This window comes from Brassica napus (assembly GCF_020379485.1).
Source record: "Brassica napus cultivar Da-Ae chromosome A4 unlocalized genomic scaffold, Da-Ae chrA04_Random_8, whole genome shotgun sequence".
Taxonomy (NCBI): Eukaryota; Viridiplantae; Streptophyta; class Magnoliopsida; order Brassicales; family Brassicaceae; genus Brassica; species Brassica napus.
Window position 1 is genome coordinate 8,337 of NW_026014001.1, and position 5,835 is coordinate 14,171.

Here is a 5,835-nt window from a genome sequence, read left to right on the forward strand (position 1 = left end):
ATTATTTACTTTTTAAAATTTAACTTTAAAATTCATTATTATATAAGTTTCAATTATTTATTATTAATTCAAATATTTACTTATACTTGTTTACAAGTGTGAGAGTTCGAATCTCTCTAAAAGTAATTTTTCATTTTACAGAATTTATTCAAAATGACGTGTTTTGAAATTAACGGATGACTAACACTTTTGGAAGATCATATATATAAGCACGATTTTGAAAATTCATGTAAAATTTTTAAATTTTTAATTTTACAGAATTTATTCAAATTGATGTCATGTTTATAAATTAACGGATAATAAACATTTTTGATGGTCAATATAAATAAGCACAATTTTGAGAGCTCATATAGTATTTTTGAATTTTTGTTTAGTTTAGTATGAAATATGCACTACTATAAAGTTTGAAAATGAAAAAACTATGACATGTAAAGTTTATGTAGTATTTTGTATTTTTGTTTAGTTCATGCAATACGCATTACTACTACAAACTTCGGGAAAAAATAGACACGATGAGTAAAGTTCAGGTTGAAATATGCGCTTTTCGTTGGAGATGAGAGTAGATTCGAAGCAGAAACTATAAGAACTGGACCAAAAGAATCGGCAAAGATGAAGAGAGCGAAAAGCGGGGATGAACAGCGACGCGTCGGCATCGGGGAATGATAGAAGGTACAGCACCTCATATGTTTTTGTCATAGATAAACTCAAAGTTAGGATGAACTAACTAACCTATTAATGAATGATATACATTTTAATTATTCTAATAATTTTAACTTAATTTTAAAAAAAAAAAGAAGATGCTCCCGTGAAGACATCTTCGTTCTCATCTTACTCTGGCCGTGATGGCGTGTGCGCCGGTTATGGCTCTGGTGGTCATTGTTTCTTTGCCTCCTGCCAGCTCTCCTCTCCTTCGGGGATATGCTTGACGCCCTGGTGACCGAAGACGAAGGAGTCACTCAGATCTCGATTTGAGGCTTCTCTCTTTCGATTTGGGTTCTCTTGAAAAGAAGGCCGGTGGCTTGATCACCTTATAGGTTTGTTTGGAATGCCTCGCTAGTATCAAATTTGTTTTCTGGTGCGCGGGTGCAGGATTACACCGGCTCTGATGTGGGTTGTTACTTCTTCCATCGAATTTAGTAAGGCAGCTTCAGGCAGGTCTCCGGTGATTGTAGGCTTTTGTCTTCTTATCCTTATCCTAGCATTTTCTTTGTCAAAGGTTCCCTAAGTTTTGGCAGGTCTTGGTGTAGCTTAGCTTGGCGTATTAATGGTTTGTGATTCAGAAATCTTTGATCTTTTTGGAGCTTGTGTGATCTCGAGGTTGTGGTGGTTTATTAGTGGTTTATTGGTGGTTGTGGTCTTTAGCCTTATATCTTGTCATCTTTGTGACAAATCGCTTATGGTGCTCTCTTCCGGTAAGGTCTAGTTACTCGGCTTTCGCTTTCGGTGTTGAATCTCTCGGTACTAAGCTTCGGTAGGGAGAAGTAATGTTGTCTTTTGGTAAGAGACTGTGAAGTTATAGTTCAATTGCGATCGGTCTTTGAGTAATTGATTGTCAACGGTCTACTTCGTCGACTTCTCGAGGTGTTAGATACGTCTTCTCGTGGCTCCCTGTAGTTGAAGCTTGTTCTTGAGTGGTGTTGGCTCGTGGTTCCTAGTTTGGAACAGGTTTTAGAGATCTTATCTCATCTCAAATAAATTGAATCGTCATTGCTTTCTCGTTCATTTTGGCTTCTGTCATCGTTCAGCTTCGTATCAATGGTGATTATGAGTGTGCTCCAAAAAAGATTTCAGTGATCATTTTTTCGTCTTGCTTATGTGAAATCATTTGTTTTTGTCTATTTAAATTTGGTTTCGAACAGGCCCGGCCCAGTCTATAATATTGCCTAAAGCAAAAACAAAATTTGGTGCCCCTACAGAATCGAACCTAGCACCTTTAAACCAGTTAAGGGGTACACAACCACTAGGACACATGAAAGTTTTGGTTTTGTGATGCCCATAAATATATAATTCAGTTTGGCGCCTAAAGCTGGTGCTTCCCCAGCTTTAGGTCAGGGCCGGCACTGGTTTCGAAAGGTTATGTTTATGGTTTACCTTGTCGGTTTATGCATGGCTCTAGAAAATCATGTTTCGAACGGATAAAAGTTTATTAATCTAACAGATGACAAAAAAAAAAACAAAATGATTCTAAAGATTATTATACTACTATCATATCAACTTGATTAATATATTAAAATGCTTCTTGCTAAATATATAATTTGTTTTGTCCAAAGCCTTTTTATAGTAAGGAGCCAGCCCCGATACGAAGTCACGTGCTTTTTTATCTCGGACCAGATCTCATTTTCGTTAGCATTACCTATTTAAACAATTTATGCATCATGGTTAACAAAATATAAATCAGTGAAATTTTATAATTGAAAATATATTATGTTTATATAATATTATTTAATATGTCAGTTTTTATATGTTGTTTTTACATTAGTTTTAGAATTGTTGATTATGATATATAACAAAATATTATGTTGACAAAAAACCTAAAATATTATATATATAATGTTATTATAAAAATATTTTTCATTTTACACAATAGATTTTCAATTAAAAATTTAGGTTTAGTTTCATTTTTTATTTTTCCCAAGTCAAATGTAATTGAAGTTGGAAATATTTATAGGAACATTCTGAATATTGCTGACATTTATAACTTTTAAATCACACCAATTCCAAAGATGCACCGCTCTATGGTTTCCATTCAAAATATAAAAATGATTTTATTATATGATATATTATTGATAATGATAAAATAGTTCTAAATAGGCCTAAAAGATACGATCTCGATGATATGATAATAAGTTTTTAATAGTATGATATAATATTGATGATTTCTTTTTGAATAATACTGACGATATCTCAATATATCTCCTTGATTCTCTGTCGTCCACGTTCAATCCTTATTAAAATAAGAGAAAAAACTTGGGTTCACCCTGATAGTGAACTTTTAGGTTCATCAACCAATAAAAATTAGCATATAAAATACAGTCTTTTTCGTAAAAAAAAACAAAATATTTCGAATTTACTTCTTAAAATAAATAGATAAAAATGAATAAAATTATTAGTAGCTGTAAAAAAAATATTTTTTCTATAAATTGTTAATGCCGTCCGCCCAATCATAAATGCTAAATCTAAACTCTAAACTCTTAGGTTAATTCTAAACTCTTATGTAAATCATAAATCCTTATGTAAATCATAAATACTAAACCCTAAATTCATAACCCTAAACACTAAACCTTAAGCTTTTGGTAAATAATTCATCCTAAATTCTTGGATAAATCCTAAACTTTTGGTAAAACCCTAAACCCAAATATTTTATTCAATGATTTAAAATTTGCCTAAGAATTAAGATTTACCCAATGATTTCAGATTTACCCAAGGGTTTAGGGTTTACCTTAAATTTAGGGTTAGTTTTTAAGATTTATCTAAGGATTTATGTTTTACACAAGGGTTTAAGGTTTATGTAAAAGTTTAGGGTTTAGTGTTTAGGGTTTAGGTTTGGTGTTTAGGATTTAGGGTTTAGGATTTAGTGTGGATGTTAACAATTTTTTTTTAAAATGTTTTTTTACAGCTACTAATTTTTTTTTGTTTCTTTTTATGAAAAAAACTATATTTAGTATGCTAATTTTTGATTGGTTGGTGAATCTAAAAGTTCACCATAGGGACGAAGTCTTTCTCTTACAATAATGTCAACCTTTTTATAATCCAATTAGTGGCTTCCGGTTAACTACTACGAAATTATGTCAGCAAATTACTATACTTGGAATATCAGAACATTTTTCAAGTTTTTTTTCTTTTTTTTTTGTAACTGGACATTTTTCAAGTTTCAAGTAGAATAAGTTAAGTAAGGTTAATACACTAATAAATGAAAGAAAATATAAACACGATTTGATAAACAAAGATACAAATTTCATCCAGAAGAATTTACCTAGCTCTCCAAAGAAGAATAGCTATATGCTTGTGCCACCCAAATATAATAAAATAAAAGATAAATTGCTGAATTTGATGCAAAACAACAACGACAATACTTCGGAAAATCATGTTCGAGTAATTAGATAGTCGATTGTGCATTGTTATTAATTTGACTTAAGAAAAAAATTATCCTATTACAGCTTTGAGTGATAACAACGTTTGGAACTTAATACAATTGGTTAATACATTTTCAAGCTATACGTATATCCATTCTTTTAGCATAATATTTTTCTTGGGTAAGTATGATTTATTTATAAGATATACAAATCGTCCTAGCGTTTACTCCAAATCTCACTTTTCTGAAGCTTAAATGACTGTTTTCTTAATCTGAAAAAATATGGATTTTTTTCAAGACTCTTACTATTTTGAGAATTGAGAAATTTAATATTGATAGTAATATCGAATCATTGTCCTAAGAAATTTACGTATTGATGTTTCTAAAATTGCATTGTACGAATTTTTTTGATTGGCCCTAAGAACCAACGTTGCATTTCGGATGTTTATTCATCTTTTCACATCATTTTCTCAAATTTCAGATTGATGATGCGGCAAATGTATGCTAAAAATTATTTAAACTTACCATGAAAACTGTATTGTCAGCAATGTTCGAATTGTTTGTTTCTTTTTAAGATGATATGTCAATTTCGATTTTTTATTGAAAAGGGATTTATTAAGAACACATTGTGTTTCGCTTGGTTTTTATCAATGTTTAAAAAATCATTAGATGGTAATTAGGTTCTTTATATGAAATTGGTGATTAGACGATCGCCAAAACCGATTTTTAAGACAATAGACTGGATTTTTTTTTTTTTTTAAAGTTGTTTAAAAATATTATTAGACAGACTTCTAAACCATTTTTTATATTATCTTTTTATGTATTGGCACGCCGCTGAATGGATTAATTACACGACCCGTCCTTCTCTTTGGCATCTATTTCATGTCTTCGCCAGTTTTCCCTCCTTATATATAGAGACAGAGCTAGGTCACTCGATCAAAACACAACACAAGTTTCTCCATTTCCTTCATAAACACTCAGAAAAAAAAAGTTGGAGTCAAAGTGCACAATGGCGGGAACATTTGACCGTGCGGATGAGGTAAAAGCATTCGACGAGATGAAAATCGGGGTGAAGGGTCTCGTCGACGCCGGAATCACAAAAATCCCACGCATATTCCATAACCCGCAAGCCACGGTAACTAACCCTAAACCTCCTTCTACGTTGACTATCCCTACGATAGATCTCCGAGGTGGCGTGTTCGAGTCCACGGTCACAAGAAAGGAAGTGACTAAGAAGGTTAAAGACGCTATGGAGAAGTTCGGTTTTTTCCAGGCGATTAACCATGGATTCCTCTCGAGGTCATGGAGAAGATAAAAGAAGGGATCCGTGCGTTTCACGCGCAAGATCCAGAAGCGAGGAAAAGGTTCTATAGCCGTGAAAAAACCAAAGCGATTAAGTATAAATAACTCTAACTCTGATCTCTATGACTCTCTGCTGCGAGCTGGAGAGATACCTTAAGTTGTTTTATGTTTCCTGATGTTCCAAAAACCGATGACTTACCAGACATTTGTAGGTACGAACACGGCTTCTCTTGATTTTATTAATACTAACTTCATTAGTGTTTTTGTTTGATGGGTTTTGAGAGTTTATTTTAGTTGAGTGTTTTAGGGAGATCATGTTGGACTACTCAAGAGAGTGATGATGTTTGGGGAGTTAATATTTGAGCTCATATCAGAATCCTTAGGGCTGAAGCCTACCCCCTCAAAAAAATGGATTGTGCAAAAGGTTTGTTGATGCTCTGTCATTGTTACCCGCCCCCCCA

The 5,835-nt window shown here is 32.7% G+C and overlaps 1 pseudogene; it reads left to right on the forward strand.

Moving 5' to 3' along the window:
- The first annotated feature begins 5,029 nt into the window (after nucleotides 1-5,029).
- Nucleotides 5,030-5,826, forward strand: LOC125594195 (annotated as a pseudogene).
- The last annotated feature ends 9 nt before the right edge of the window (nucleotides 5,827-5,835 follow it).